Genomic DNA, 17,494 nt, shown 5'->3' on the forward strand with positions numbered 1-17,494 from the left:
CTTCCCACTAGTCCATTTTAGGTGATTTTTAAAGATTTTGACTAAATTCCTTTTATTCTATCCTAAAAATGATCGATCCAATGGTACTCAAAAACTATTTAATCTAACATTCAGAGATTATTATCCCCTGTCCATTTTAAGTGATTTTTAAAAAGATTCTCTCATTAAAAAAAGTCAACTATTAACATTAATGAAATGAGTTATTTTATTAAACATTTGTTTAATAATTTATTAGACAAGGATAATTTTGGAAAAAAAGTTATTAATAAATTTATGGAATTTTAAATTCAACAACCATATTTAGACAACTTTTTATTTTACATTACTATCGTGCAATTTTGATTTAATAAAGCAATACATTTTTGGACAGTGAATAATAAATAATAAAGAAATCGCATCAACAACAACAACAATATAAAGATATTCAGAAGCAAGACTTTTAATTTTATAATTGGACACTAGACCATTAAAACTATTACCTTATTTGTTAAAATCAACTAATTGAAGATTGAAAGGTACTATTTAGTCAACCATTGCCAACTAAAAAAGGAAATTTATAGTCAAAGCAATTACCATTCTTGAACCAAAGCAAGTACATAATAAATTGTCTTAATAAGATCACACAATATAATCACATGCTTAATTTTGGTGAACAAAGTTACTCAATAGACAACAAGGATGCCTTGCTTGTCTTGTTTTAGTGACCAATATTCAACTTACTTGATGTTTCTTTCAAGAATCAATATGCCATTATGCATTGATCATTAATTTGCTTATCGTGACATAAAAACTAAATACTTTTCCATTAAACAAAGAATATGCAAGGCTCTTCCCCGTAAGATATTAGTGGTGCCGGCAAATGAGTTGAAAATGGGTCAAACAAAACTGAACTCGCTCATATTTCATACACTAATGGGTATGATCACTTTGCTTTTCAGGTTGACCATTAGATTTCTGAGAATCCAGCAAGTTAAATCATCACAAAGAGGCAGAGGCTAAGCCAGAACATCTGTGTTGAAACTGCAGCTGAAAGAAGCACACCATTTCGTCATTAATAAGCTTCAAACATACTCCAGTAGCCTTGAAAACATGATGTGTGAGAACCTTAAAAAGAGCACATCAATAATGCACTACTTTGACATATGAACTGAACATCACAACTCACAAGTGCAATAAATAATGTTTCCACTAGATTAAGCTGATTGAATAAAGATTGATTTTCACAAGAGATGGGAACAGTGAAAAACAACCAACATAAGCTTAAACCAACATACTGAGACATCATTGACTGTTAGAACTTATACATCCATGTACTCAGGGCAAAGGACTATACTGTGTACCTACTTCACATTCGAGTAAACAAGCAAGCAAGGGAAATACCATTATTACTAGTATCAATTTATCAAACACAATCTTATCTAGTATATTCAAACGTTTCCAAGTCATGTTGGATAGGAAGTTAAAATGAGAAATCTGGCAAGGAGACACCTCATATATTATGCATTAGTAATCTTGAATACGAATCATGATGAGCTTAAATGAAGTAAGATAATAAAGATTCATAGAGTCGCCCCAACTAGCTTGAAGTGAGGCGTGATAGTGGTTGTTAATTGGAAGTCAGTGAGAATGACATAAAGAAAAATCCATCTGCTTAGATACACGAAATTCTGTCAATAGCGACAGATAAATGTGCAAGCACAGTAAGATAGAAAAAATAAGTACCGCTGCTGCATCTCAGTAGCAGGGACTGGACTGGAAAAGGAAACATCCATAACTGAATCCATTAAACAATAAAATGATTGCCAAGACCATAATAGATTATCTGCATTTCAAGAACAAGGAAATATTGTTTAGATGAGTCAATATCATCTTACCAAAATATTGCGAGTCGAGTCGTCAGAACAAACAGTTGAGATAAGTACCTCAGAAATCGACAATAAAGCTGCCAAGAAAAAACATGAGAACATTCATGATTTGGAAGTTCACTAAGGTGTATTCAGACAGTCAATTGGAAAGTTTTTGGCAACTGATTTTCTTTTCACTTGGTTATTTGGCAACTCTCTTATTTGCTCACTCTTAGATATTTCAATTATCATATAGAAAATATTTAATACTCCCTTGTCTTAAGATTCGTTGCTTAACAAGCCTTGACCACTAAACTAAAGGCCTAAAATTGTGAAGATTCACCAAATCCAGCATTCACCCATCCACTCCAACCCCAAATCCCCACTCCCATTTTTTTTTATAGAGAATCTAAGATTTCTCTCATTGGAGTTCTATTGTCAATAGTTGAGAAATTACAGTAATCAAAATTGATGAGCTGTCACAAAAGGGAAAACAGAATAGATCAAAGTTAATGACCCCGTATCATGATTAATCTATTTCCATAAATAAATGACCAGCTGTAGTCTACTGATTTCTTATCTGTCTATATATTTTATCCGTCGCCTCAGTCAGACATTTTTAGATTTTGAAAGCAAATCCAACTCTAACGTTAGCAACAGTAGCTTCAACCTGATTTGAACAGGAATCATTCAGAACCAGATTTTATGGGTAAACAAGGGCCATGTTGCCATTGTAGCATCAAGCGTAAGTTCTATTAACCACCTATATCCCGCCTTTTATGTTTATCAATAATCTCTTGCTTTACAGGATAATTGATTCAGTGATATTTAGAATTTATGTGCCTGATGTTAAGCAAATAAACATTGAAGAATCACATGCCTGAAACACTAAATAACCAAATTTCCCTAAATTGCCGATCTGTTAAACATAAAACATAGCGAACTTGAATTTTCTCACCTCTCGAGCCAAATGTTAATTGATTTTCAAAACAGCTCCCCTTAGTCTAACAGGAACCGAGGTCATCTTGGATAAATTGTAGATTTGGTCCCCAATCCCTGGCATAGATGCACATTTTGGACCCTGCTGTCTCCCGCTTCATATTTGGCACCAATGACCCTGCTCCACAACAACTGTCTGTCATTGGCATATCTCCATAACCACTCCATTCTAAGAGCTTTGCTTTGAAATTCCAGATTCTTTATCCCAAGCCCCCATTCTTCTTAGCAGTCATCACAGATTTCTATTTTACCAGGTGGTACCCTTTCTTTTCTTTGTTTCCCAGCAACAAAAACTCTCTCTTAATGTTGTCCAACCTTTTGATAACCCCTGGTGGGATGGGAAATAAACGCATCATATAAGTTGGTAAAGTATCAAGGACTGAATTAATGAGAGTCGGTCTTCCTCTAAGGAGAGGTATTGAGTTTTCCACCTGGCTAGCTTTTTTTCACACTTCTTTATCACTCTATCCCATATTTGTATAGATTTAGATTTAGCCCCCAGAGGTAGTCCCAAGTAAATTGATGGCAGACTGCCAAATTCTCCATCATGTATAGCAGCTAGCCAGTTCACGTTGGTGACTTCATTTATAGGATACATTAGGATCTTCCTCTAAAATCTATGTTGCTTGGACTCTCTGAAATTGTTGCCGCACCCGTGTCGAATTCTCCAAAATGCACTACTTTTGGAGTATCCGACATGCACAACTTGACATTTTTGAAAAATCTGAGCAACATAGACTATAATACCTACTCCATTCCTACTCAAACTTCCTGATTACCTTAACTTGAACCCACCTATATCCCTAGTCTTAGTTCCTACCCATTAGGTGTCCTAAACACAAGGTATATTTTTATTTTATTTTGATAACCGAGAAATCCGTCTGTGACCCGCCCTTTGGACCAATCACAGCCTTCTAAACTCAGTGGATAATGGGCCCGCCCCTCTACCCTTCTCCACTTAAATACCAGGCTTCGCTTTGCATGGTGTGGGGATTGAACCTGCGACACAAGGTATATTGATCCTCCTTCTCTTAAGAATAATCACCAACTCTATTGACTTCCTCGCCAATGTCCCTATGTTCCAAGACAGAACTCTCAACCTAGGAGTTCCCTTGGTACCCTTACAACCCCTGCCCTCACCCCAAATCACTGACATGACTTTTAACTACCATCAAACCTTTTGAAGCCACTAATGCCAGTTATAGAATAATCAAAAGTAAATAATCAAGTGGGGCAACCCGTAACGTCAAAAACCCTAGATCCAAAAGTGGCAGTCACACAATACAATGAAGAAAATAAAAAGAAGCAATAAACTATAGCAAAGATACCAGTTCAAAGTAGGAACAAAGAAAATGTAGTAATATTCACAAGGGCACAATAATAAATTCACAAACACAATATCAGATTTAATAAAATCAGTTAACAATCAAGAAACGATAAGGTCTGAACAATCTCTCAAGGAAAAATCAGGTCTAGATAAGACAGGAAAATATATAAAAGGGATGGTGGATCATACCTAGGAGTTGATGGGGATAAAAATAAACTATGGACTGATTTTCCGAAACCCAGCGAGCTCCGATATACTCCTGTCGTCTGTCGGTCGTCGGTCATCAGGATGGGGTCGCTGGATTCTTGCTGACCGGTGTGGAAGTGCAACAAAAAAAAAACAGAGAAAGGGAGAAAGAAAGAGGGCAGGGGGATTTCGTACCTGGTCGCCGGTGGTGGTGAGAGGTCAGGCCAGCAGCTTGCAGTGCAGGAGAGTAGTGGGTGATCTGCTTTGGGGGGGGGGAGGGAATTATTTTACTGTTGAGCGCTAGAGAAAAGAATAAGTCCCTGTTGAATATTATACAGTTAACCACTGTCAGATTAGATGATAGCATTCCTCCTTAAAATATCATGCAAATAAATGCAGTCTGCCAAGAGGTTAACTATTTTGCATGGTTCCTTAACACAACAAGCAAATCCTTTTTAATCTTTCCACCATCAAGCTAGTTCAACTATGTTGTATGGTGCCATAAGATGGTGATGAAAATGTGTGTACACATCCTAAAAGTCTATATATGTTTCACAGAAAGATATTTCCTCTTGTTTTGCCAAAGATATTCCCCGCTATACGTACTCTAGTTTCGTGACGCTTTTGTTCTCGTACAGTACATTCTTAACCTTTTAAAGAAAATCTTAATTGTCAATGGTCATTGTGCTTTAGTTTCTGAGATAAGTTACCTGTAAGATTTTATTCATATTTTGTCCCATTTAAATGCTAATTAATTGTGAACTCAAACAGAAACCCCCCTATGGAGACCTGGGCCAACTGCAAAACCAGTGCTCTGCAATGCGTGTGGAATAAGATGGCGAACTAGGGGAACACTAGATGACTATCTTCCCAAACATGCAAGCAACGAAAAACAGAGCCATCAGTTACCTTCTGAGATGAAGCCGCATCTCTTAGCTCGTGATGACCAAAAGCTGGAAGTTGGTGAAGAGATTTCTGGACAGGATGGCTCTTCAGCTTGTCTTGAAGAGGAAATGATTCACATATCAAGCTTAGGTTCAGCAGGATCATCCCCAGACAAATGCATGCAAATGGAAGAAACAAATGGTAAAAAAATTTCACTTATATATACATGATGGACTTAACTGCACCATCTCTTTTGACTCTTGCTGCCACCTCTCCTAACCCAGCTCTTTAACAACTCTAAAGTATGTTCTGGCATTGTCCAGTTCAGACTAGAGATGCTGAGAAACAAATTCCAGGTTTGCTTAGTAAATTACAAGGCAAGAATAGGTGGCTGTCAGTTTCTCTTGTCAAATTGCATAAAAAGCACCTAGGGACCAGCTGTCTGCCCTTCTTCTGTAGTACTTCCTGTGTTAAACATGCCCTCTTTATCAGTAGCCAAGTGAGACATTTCACTTTTGTAGGAATGTCCCCACTCCAGAAATAGTTCCAGAGATGTTTTGGATCCCCAACCATCAGCTGGAGACCTCTTCTGTAGACACTGCTAACTGAATAAAGACCACTTTTTTTAATGATTCCACAACATCTTGTCTGTGGAAATTGTATACATACTCATTCCACCTATCTTCCCTAGTAACTCTGCAACCTTTTCCACCTCCCAATCATTTACAAGTCTTCTGAAGGCTAAATCCCATCCCTGTTCTGGCCCAACAGGCACCTACATTAGCATCAGGATTCACACAAATTTGGAAGAGATTCTTTAGAGGGAACTGTTCTATCCAGAAATCTTTCCAAAATCTTGTTTTACTGTCATTTCCCACTTTGATATAAAAGTCTGCCTTCATTTGAGGCCACAAACTTCTGATTGTTCTCCATACTCCCACACCCCTTAAGGTTCAACTGTGTTCTCTGTACACCATGGGGTTAGCTCACCATACTCGGCTTTAATCACCTCTTTCCAGAAAGCATTTCTCTCCTCAATGTACCTCCACAAACGACTTCTTCAGAAGACTTCCATTTTACAATCTCAAATTTCAAATTCCCAGCACCCCCCCCCCTGTCTTTGTTAAGGAGTACAGTCTTCCAGTTTACCACAGGAGAGGAGTTTAGATGCCCCGAAAGGACCTCTAAAGGTTTATCTTGGAGTCCATGTCTGGGAGCGACAAGTATTTGTAAGATAGTATCTAGGTCGTGTCCTGAATCAAATCCTTTCTTAAGTGTAAGGGTTATAAGAAAGTGGAAAACTAATATATTTAACCATACAAATTTTTGTAACAGCTTACCCCCCACTCCCACACACAAAAAAGAAAAGAAAATATCTATTGTATTAGTACCTTATTGTTTTATGTGCACTAATGTTCACCTTCTTTTTGAAGAAGCAGACAAAGATCCTCACCTGAATCCTGACAGTGTCCCAAGAAGAAAGATATCAAAGCTTAGACATAGCATTTTGTCACCTGCTCAAATCCAGAGGACACTTGATAACAATCTCCAGGCACCAGGCTTTGAAATAATATCTGACGGAGATGAACCTGTTACTCTAATTTATGCAAGGAACAAATACATTCCTCCTAATGAGATTGGTCTTGGAGCTATGCTGCTAGTATCACCAACTACTACTATAGAACGCTCGACGCCTCAATCAGCAATGGCAGAAGATACTGTCTCTTGCTCAATGGATGTTTCTAAATAAAATTCATCTACAAGTGAATTTTTAGATACATGCATAACAGTCAAGCTGGTATGTGAAGCCAGCTCTTATTGTCTAGCTAGTGCAATGTTGGCTAAAAACAATTTGGGCTGTTCCAACTTTACGGATTTCCCCAACAGCAACTCGCAACAGTCTGGGTGTTTTGAGACCATCTAGTTTGTCTTGTTCTGGATATTCATAATTTCTTCTGCTTTATTGGATGGAATTTTTAGACATGTCAATTCTGCTTTTTGGATGCATTTAATATGTCAATTCCGAAGTTTATAACGCGTGCTTACCTACAAGTTTTTCAGTTTGTGTGGACTACACAGTAGACTAAAATTGTAACATCACAAAGGCCATTTGACGTACATATGTTTGGCATTACAACTGTAATGTCTTGCATTGTACTTGTTTCAGGAGAAACAACAATGTACTAGATCATGTGGCTATGCAAAATGAAACTACTGGAAATAAGGATGGAAAAGCAAATGCATGTGATAATGGACTCGCTCCACATCATATGGATACTACATCAAGGGTATGTCAATAAATTGTTCTAAAAAAGGCTGCTGCTATTGAATTTTCTTCTGTATATGGAGATGAACATCTTATTATTAAAGAAATAGGCATATCAGCCTCAGCATAAGATATGCTCAACCACAAAAAGTTCAAAAATAAGTCTACCAAAAAGTCTCTTCGATCTCCTTTTAAGTTATTAGGACAAGTTAATAAGACACTACACCTTCCAATAATTGCTACACTAAAGAGAAGCTAGAGAGCCATTATTAAATAATCCAAGAGCAATTGAGACCGAGAATAATTTAGTACTGAGTTTCATTAATGCCCCCAAGTGGCAACATAGCACTCTTCAAAATAGATTTATACTTTTATATTACTTAGTAGACTTTGAAGTAATAAGAAGTAGACTTAGTAAAAGTTAAACGACAACACTCCTTTGGTGACATTCCTGATTCCACAACTTATATTGCTACTCTAGCAACAAATATTGCAGAAACCAAAACAATGAATTAACTATTCACAACCATAAAACTTCATAGAAGGCCATGAAGTACTAAAACAAAAGAAAGGGGCAAAAGAGAGTGAAAGATATTACTCCTTCGAAAAGGAAAATGGGACGTGGGAAAAGATGTGAAATGTTAGAATCTGTCATTCTTTTGTTCAGTGGCAGAGCAATGTAAGTAATGATAGCTGAAAAAGGAAACAGATAAGCATATCTTAGGCTCCGGAGCATCATACAACTGAAAAAGGCTACTTATGGGTTGTACTTTCGTATTCTTAGTTTTGTTTGAAACATAGGATGCTTAAGATACAATTTTATGCCAAAAAAGAAAAAGAAAAATGGTGGAGTGAAGATTTTCTACTATATACTCAAGTACAAGAATGAATCTTGATGGAAGGAACATAACATGATAGCTTAACACAAAACTTGCAACTGTGGATTTCAAAGTCAAAAAATACACCTTGTTGTCTTTCGGTTTAACTTTCCTTCTTTATCGGCAAGCCTATTTCTGTATTTTTGCTTCAGGGTATATGCTTGTGACGTTACAACTACATCCCGAGCAGACGATATAGGATGCTTAGGGGTTGTACCTTCGTATTCTTAATTTTGTTTGAAACATAGGATGCTTAATATACAATTTTATGCCAAAAAAGAAATTTAAAAATTGTGGAGCGAAGATTTTCTTCAATATACTCAAGTACAAGAATGAAACTTGATGGAAGGAACACAACATGATAGCTTAACACAACTTGCAACTGAGGATTTCAAAGTCAAAAAATACACCTTGTTGTCTTTCGGTTTAACTTTCCTTCTTTATCGGCAAGCCTATTTCTGTATTTTTGCTTCAGGGTATATGCTTGTGACGTTACAACTACATCCCGAGCAGACGATATAGGATGCTTAGGGGTTGTACCTTCGTATTCTTAATTTTGTTTGAAACATAGGATGCTTAACCTACAAAGTTAATTATTTCATCAAAAGGGAAGTAGAATTTATGGGAGATACAATTTTATGCCAAAAAAGAAAAAGAAAAATGGTGGAGTGAAGATTTTCTACTATATACTCAAGTACAAGAATGAATCTTGATGGAAGGAACATAACATGATAGCTTAACACAAAACTTGCAACTAAGGATTCCAAAGTCAAAAAATACGGTTTGTTGCCTTCGGTTTAACTTCCCTTCTTTATCGGCAGGCCTAGTTCTGTATTTTTGCTTCAGGTGTATGCTTGTGATGTTACAACTACATCCAGAGTAGACGATATAGAAAGTAGTTAATGGACATGTACTTTCACTAATATTGTTGTTCCACACACCATATAAAATCCTTTTACTTGTCAAAATAATCATTATACATCAACAGCAAAACATATGATTTTAAAAAATAACAATCAAGTCATCTTGGTTTCCTAAAATGACACTTATTTCATATCAACTTTGAAAGGCTAAAACAACATTTAAAATGGACTGGAGGTAGTACCATTTATTTTCTTTTTTCTTCATAGTGCTATTTCTTTGATAAGGTAAACTTAACCCCATACCCAAGAGCCCAATAATGACTCTTTTTCTCACATTGCGCCATCAGTGACTCAAACCTCTTGTTATATATAAAGGTGGAGGTTCCTTACCACTAGACCATCCCTCCGTGTCACATTTATATACTACTTATATAAGAGCTTTTAGGAGTTATATGTTACATGCAGTAGTCAATTCCGTACTCCAATGTTGCTCTCTTCCAATCACACCTCATTTCTAACATTTAAGTCCTTCTATTCCCTAGGCCAAATTTGTGTTGTATAACCTCTTTCCATAGTGCATGCTCCTCTTGGTTGTACCTCCATAGCCACTTGCTTAGCAGACTTTTGTTATGTAACATGAGCTTCCTTACTCCCAGACCCCCATTATTCCCCCTTTGTTGAACTTCTGCCCATTTTACTAAATTGAAACTGTTAGAATATGAATAGGTTTATACAATCCTATTAGAATAGGAATAGGTTTATACAATCCTATTAGAATAGGAATAGGTTTATACAATCCTATTAGAATAGGAATAGGTTTATACAATCCTATTAGAATAGGAATAGGTTTATACAATCCTATTAGAATAGGAATAGGTTTATACAATCCTATTAGAATAGGAATAGGTTTATACAATCCTATTAGAATAGGAATAGGTTTATACAATCCTATTAGAATAGGAATAGGTTTATACAATCCTATTAGAATAAGAATAGGTTTATACAATCCTATTTAGAATAGGAATATGAATACAAATAGGAATAGTTAATAGTATCCAACTTGGTAAATGATTGTATTCTAGTGTCTATAAATAGGGTCTCAATGTAATAATGTAGAGACAACAACAATTCAATAATATTCTTTTTCAACATTTCTCACAATTGAGACAACATTCCTCCATATGATATCAAATTCACTTTGTCCCATTTCATCGCATCCAGTCATCATTTATGTGCTACAACTTAATGCAATAAAGTCAAGCTAAAACCAACTTATCATCAAAAAATACATGTTATGGTAAAAACCTTATCATCAAAAGAAATCTACCATTGTCTTTTCATCACTACTCATATCTACAAATTAATTACTTCTTGAAGTGACAAAAGATGTTCTCTTTAGCTTAATATATTTTCTAGCCCTTTGATTCCAATAATTTAGCTGTATTGTCTTAACATGTACATTCATAGTGCAATATTATCCAAAGTATGTACAACTAATTGACATGACAAGTTTTAGTATGATTGCAAGTATCACGATGAGTCATGGTAACCATACTTGTTCAACCTGATAAAAGAAAATAGCAATCAGATAATCCCCACAGCCAAAAATAGTGCTAACATAGAGACTTGAAATTAGTGCTAGAAAGGAATCGTAAAAAGCATTTCAAAGTTAAGAGAATATGAGGACAAATCAAAGCACCGGTACCTACTACTCTATTTAAGTAACCTTACCATTATGTCAATAAAGACTACAATCATAAGGAAAAATCCAACAATTTATCCGTAACTCCTCCATGTTTTTGTTTGTTCCACTTCATTGCTCTTTTCTTTTTCGTCAAGTAACTGAATCTATGTTTCCTTCCTTTGCATCTGTTGCAAATAACACATCTTCTGTCTCTTTTCCTCATAATCTCTTGGGTAACTTATCAATCCATCAAAAAAAAAAATGTAATTAAGAGGTTATATTTATATCCTTCGAGTATAAACATATTGATACTTGAAACTGCACAACTGAGTCCATCTGGAAGATCAGCACCTAAAATCCTAAATGAGCAAAATGAATAGTTTCATTTGTACTAACTGCCAGAAAACTAAATAAAAAATCTTCTAGTTAAGATAACAGCTGCATTATTAATCATCCAGTTTGTGAGGTATTTCCATTCATTCCAATAAACTGAAACAGAAAATGTGGAAAGCACCCGAAGTAGTAAACAACTAATAGACTCATCACACGGAGGTAGAGACACAATTTGATCTGTTGAAAACACAATTCAACAATCAGTTTATTTATTTCTATGGATACAATACACTTCTTAATTTTAAGAAACTTCTTCTTCCAAACATCTCTTTGGCTTTTATCTAAGAATTGACATGCCACCTCTGTTCTGTTTTTTTGGTATATACAAGAAAATACAAATATACAAGTGTTTCCTCATCGACAATCTTCTTTGCAGTCTAGAACTAAAATTGAGAATTTCAAAAGCAAGTCAGGTAATAGTGTATGTTCAATCTCTTTTGTGATTTGGTACATCCTTGCATATTTCATAACAACTACTTGAGGTACCTTATTTAATTACTGCTTGACATTAATTGCTCGAGGTCTCCAGCCAGAAACTATATTTTCGAAGAGCTCGGTGTGGAGCAAAAATAGGATATCCTAGAGGTCAACAACGGCTCTCGACAACTTAAGCTACATCTCTGCTTAAATTTGTTTCGGTTAATGAATCTACTTCTAGAAAGCTCTACAAAATTGAAATCAAACAAATATCATATATTTGAAAGACATGTGTTGCTATATCTACCGGCATCAACAGACTTATGCAGACATAGGCACATTTCAATTAAGTAAATTTTTTATAACCGGAGAAATCCCCGAGGTTCCAAACTCAGTGGATCTTGAGCACAGCTTCTTCCCACCCACCTCCTATCCATCCCCCAACCCCAGCCCACCCAAAAAGAGGGTAGTGAATTTGAAAGCACTTCTGAACCTTTTTAATTTATTAGAAAGCACCTTAAATAGAATCTTGTAAATGCTTCCTACCGGACTAATAGGTCTATAGTCCTTTATACTTGTCACACCTTCCTTCTTTGGCACATTAGTAACAAAGGATGCATTAAGACTTTTCTCGTACTCCCCTGAATTCTGAATTCTGCAATGGTCACCAACAGCTCACATTTGACTATCCTCCAACATTGTTGGAAAAGAGCAAACGAGAATCCATCAGGACTTGGAGCCTTGTCACCCAGACAACTATCCCTCACCTCTTCTTCTTCTACAGCCCTTTCCAACCACTCCCTCACCCCCTCCCCTATTAGGTTAAATACTAGCGCCCCCCAGAATTTTTGTCTCCACCTGATAACTTCCTTGAACGAATGTTCATAAAACCATACAATGGCCTCCTCCACTTCCGCCTCCCCCTCACGCGCCTATAAAAACGATAAAGTTTCTCTTCCTATTTGCTATGGCTACCCTATGAAAGAATTTTTTGTTAGAATTCCCCCTCTTTCAACCACAATGCCCTCAAATTTTGCCTCCAACTAGTCTCTTCGGCAACCGCTAGAGCCGCAAGCTCCCTCTTTGCCTACTCATATCTGACCTTCTCCCTTTCTTCTAACATCCTCATCCCTTCCACATGCTCAATCTCCCCCACCTCATTTATTAGCTCTCTTATTTTAAACTTTCACCCTCCCAAACACCTCTTTGTTCCATTTACTTATATCTCCGTTTACAATTTCAACTTACAGGCAAGTCGAAAAGATGGTGTGCCAGTTTTTATTCTTGAAAAACTTCAAACTATATTAAAAATAAATATCACATGACTTGAGCAACTAAATATGATGGGATCCAGTTTTAGTAGCCCAGTGATTCAGGCAATACAATTTTTAGTCATTTTATTCTCGTGACAGGGAAATTTCCCCATAGAACTAAGAAGAGATGTCTATAGATATTTCATCATAAGCCATACCACGGCATTCAACAATTTCTTTGCTAAATTCATACCTACGATCAAGTCACAATATGTCAGAAAGTGCAATAACAGTTATCCTGTTACAATAAATAGACACATAGAAACATATACATTAAGATGTCAATAACCTATAGGTCAAGATAAAATACCAACATATTCTATTTGGAAATACTTCGAAAATACTCTCCACACAATTTCTTCTTGTTCCCCTGTATAAAAGGCAACGTGGTTAACAGAGCACCAAATCTCAGGTAAGCTTCCTATAGACTTCTCAACATAACTAGAAAGCCGTAATCTGAAAGCACTTTTAAATAAATTTTAGGAATGCTAGTAAAGGCCAAATTAGTTATTTTCTACACCTTCAAGATTTATCCTACCCTTATCTTCTAGAACTCTATAGTGTTCCATTGTTCTTTAGATGTTTTTAGCTGGTACAATATCTTACAAAAGTAGAAAAGACAGAATTTTTAACTACTTTGATGTACATTACTCGAGCTGAGGATCTTGCTGAAATAGCCTCTCTACCTCTACGAGGTAGGGGTCTGTGAACACTCTATCCCAGACCCCGCTTATGGTTCTACATTGGGTTTGTTGTTGTTGTTGTTAGCAGAGGAGATGAGCACCACTCATGGAATGTCGGAACACCTGTTACAGGTTCCTGCATTCAAATACAAGACCAGTGATCCAAAACAATTCAGTTTCTGGTAATTCATATTCGCTACTGGTTTTGATTTTGCAAAATCTAGGTTCCACAGTTTTTAGTTACCAAAAAAATGAAATTCCTGATCCCTGTTTGATAAAATAAACCAAAAAATTGAACCGTGTGGTAGAAGGGAATATTCCCACCTCGAACCCTGACTGAATTCCCACCTCAAACTTCAACAGTGTTGGTATAAGGGAAAATTTTAGAAAATTTCCCAGTCCCTTGGAATGATGATGACTTCTGTCCTCAGTTAGCCAGAAGCGTTTTCTTCATCCATGAAAAAGAGAACTACATAAACAAATTTTATAGTCCTGTTAAATTTTCCAGTGTTTTACTTGGATTAGAGGAAAATTTGGACTTTGTGCTGTATTATTTCACCAAAAGGATACCCGTACTTGCAATCTTTGCATATGATCTCTGTTTATCTTAGACTTTTGGTCCATCAACCAAAGCATGCCACAAACTACTAAACAAGTCTCACATAAAATTCAACTTCTCACCTTTGGTATATCACTTGTAGGTTTATATTTCGGTGGCAACATATGCTGACTTAGAGATGAATGGTGAATTATCAATGAAGATTTTTGTCTGATCGTAGCAGGGTTATTAGAAACTTGCAACCAACAACAGTAGAAATTTTCATAATAGCCTACAACTTTTGCTTCCACGTTAAACATAAACAGTATGAGTTTAACAATAAAAGTGCAGCTATAAAAACATAATCATGTCTGATACTTTGAAGAGTTTGTTTGGAACTTGGACAACTATATTGATGTTTATATCTTATACTGAAATTAATTTGAATAAACCTACTTGACAAATGCCAGAAACTTGACGAAGTTACATCTACCTAAACGGCATAAACAGTATATCAACTAACAAGAACTAATCACAAAGAAAGGGAAACCAAGAAAAAGTAAGAAAAAAGAGAGCAACATTCCAAGATTCAGTTTTCCAGATTCAAGAATGCAAGAAAGTGGAGAAATTGAAAAGTATGTTCTCAAGAATATATATGGAAAAATATGAAGTAGGAACAAATAGTACTTGGTAGTATTTAATAAAAGCTCAACAAGGATTTCAGATGAATACAGAACATATATATTACAGAAGAGAACAAATTAAGGATACCTTTATCACCTAACTGGTAGTCCTTAAACCTCAACTCCTCCTGGCTTTTATCTTTATAAGTCTGCATTATATTCCACAAATGGATTGAATTTTTCCACCACCGGGTCCTGTGATATCGTTCTCTAGAGTTGCAATATATGATGTTATTCTACTTCCTTTCTGATTAATGCCAAATGCTGACTTTCCAAAACCAGAGCTCTTGAGAAAGGGTGGTCTGTACTTTCTTTTCCTGGTTTGCAAATTTGATCAAGATTGAACACTTAAAGATATCAAAAAATATGAAGTAGGAATAAATAGTACCTAGTGGTATTTAGTAAAAGCTTTCAGATCAATATAGAGCATATAGATTACAGAGAAAAATTCTCCCTCAAAACGTTGATTAATCTGCTCCAATACATGAGAAAATGGACAATAAAGTTAACCTTTGCACCCTAACATGGATTCTTCTGGTTGGCCAAAGGAGTATGAATCAAGTCTTGGGGTGCCAAAGTGTGAGTTGCTTGAAACAACAAATGCAGGAGCTCTTGGATATCCAAGTATGGAGGAATCTGAGACATTGACATCCCTGGACCACACTAGACGTTCATTGGCCACACTAATAAAGTCATATTTCTTTCCAAGGTAAAGTGGAGGAGCCCAAAGATACGTTTTGTGTTTGACCAGATGTAGCATTTGTTGCTGCACTAAAGTCTAATGGTACTGCAGTTAGGAAAGCAGATTGAATTGATTTTCTAATCACTAATTAAAGACAACTACAAGCATGAATACCTGGCACAAGATCGGTTCTAGAAATTGTAAGCAATAACACTACCCACCATAAGAAATCCCACTGATGTACTGCAGTTATTACTAACATTTTTTTAGAAGCGTACAACTCAAGAAGCATAGCTACTTCCACAAGGAGCAGATTTAGCTTTTCGACCAATTCCAAAGCCGCCTTGCTTCTCTAGAAAAGTAAATATGATATCTCTTCTTTCATGAAATTGGCAGTAGTAAGTGTAGCATCTATAAATGTCAATCCTCACCTTGACCACAGGCGAGAAAGAATGCTACAATTAATCCATTTGGCAAAGAAATCATTGGGAAAAACATATTCAAAGAGTGTGTGTAGGTCATTCCCTATTTCCCATGCAATAGCCTATGTGGTCTTTCTGCTGAGACATAGTAATGCACCAAAATCAAGCTAGAAACAAAATTAAGTTTTGAAGAATATGCAAGAAAGTTGGAAAATGTTGTTAAGAGTGTATGAAAACAAATTCTTGGTATCAATCTTTTTTTCTTTTCTTTTCTTTTCTTTTCTTATAGTAGTGTTAATCTACGTCATGCCACTTTTCTTGGATCCGCGTTACATGGATTGTTGAACCTGATTTCAACTAAATTGATTCATATGCTTATGTAGTAATGTAGACTATGTGTACTAATTAATACCAAGAACGTTCTCTTGGGATTACAATATATAGAAACAGATATATAATGGATTTGGAAAAGGGTAAATTAAAGGGGAACCAAGAAAAAGGAAGAATAAGAGAGCAACATTCCCCAGATTCAGTTTTCTGAATTCAAGAATGCAAGAAAGTGGCGAATGCCATGGTATGGAGATTGTACCGACCACATAAACTATCAAGTAACAACATGTAAGTAATGAAAGAAAATTTACAAATACTCATAAACACAGGACACAATGCATCAAAAGCCCTAAAGAATGAAATTTTACTCACTTGTAGCCGTGAATATCGACGACAGACAGACAGACAAAACAAAGAAGAAGGACCCTTTTGATTGTCAATGTTTTGGAATGGTGGAATATATATAGAGAAGAATAAGAAGAAGAAAGGTTGCATAATCTTTCTTAACCTGTTGCTTAAGCTAATATCCTTTCCAGCTTGCTATTTAAGCTAATATACAACTAATTAAAAGACATGTTTTTTTCCCTCAATTATTACTTAAAATAAACTAGATACAAAAATTCAGGCTTATTATTTTAATTTTTAATTTATACGACATAAATAGAATTAGGAGAGTCAACTAATTTTTTAAATATTTTTATTGTTAATTATTTATATAATATTTTTCAAATAATATAAATAGAATTAGGAGAATCAACTAATTTCTTAAATATTTTTATTGTTAATTATTTATATAATATTTTTCAAATAATATATGTGGCACTTGTAGCGATGAATATCGACGACAGACAAAACAAAGAAGAAGAAGAGGAGTCCCTTTTGATTGTCAATGTTTTGGAATGGTGGTATATATAGAGAGAATAAGAAGAAGGTTGCATAATGTCTACGCATATATTAAATCGTAAGCGTATTTTTCTTACTCTTTAAGTTAATATCCTTCTCATATACGATTAATTAAAAAACACGTTTATATATAGAAGAAGAAGAAGAAATGTTGCATAATGTCTACGCATATATTAAATCGTAAGCATGTTTTTCTTA

At 35.5% G+C, this 17,494-nt stretch overlaps 2 long non-coding RNA genes across 3 annotated transcripts; both read right to left on the reverse strand.

The window, feature by feature from the left end:
- Window positions 1-613: 613 nt before the first annotated feature.
- LOC102587924 (uncharacterized) lies at window positions 614-3,741 on the reverse strand. Its single transcript, XR_001473640.1, has 2 exons — window positions 1,875-3,741; window positions 614-1,026 (listed from the first exon to the last, which is right to left on the reverse strand). It is a non-coding gene; the product is annotated as an uncharacterized lncRNA (long non-coding RNA).
- Window positions 3,742-10,887: 7,146 nt separating this feature from the next.
- LOC107060946 (uncharacterized) lies at window positions 10,888-16,921 on the reverse strand. 2 transcript variants are annotated; one of them, XR_001473642.1, is made up of 4 exons: window positions 16,766-16,921; window positions 15,348-15,746; window positions 15,048-15,276; window positions 10,888-11,169 (listed from the first exon to the last, which is right to left on the reverse strand). It is a non-coding gene; the product is annotated as an uncharacterized lncRNA (long non-coding RNA). The 2 variants fall into 2 exon arrangements; XR_001473641.1 differs by lacking the exon at window positions 16,766-16,921 and having other exon boundaries at window positions 15,348-16,756.
- Window positions 16,922-17,494: the final 573 nt, after the last annotated feature.

Source organism: Solanum tuberosum, unplaced genomic scaffold, assembly GCF_000226075.1.
Source record: "Solanum tuberosum cultivar DM 1-3 516 R44 unplaced genomic scaffold, SolTub_3.0 scf00105, whole genome shotgun sequence".
Lineage (NCBI taxonomy): Eukaryota > Viridiplantae > Streptophyta > Magnoliopsida > Solanales > Solanaceae > Solanum > Solanum tuberosum.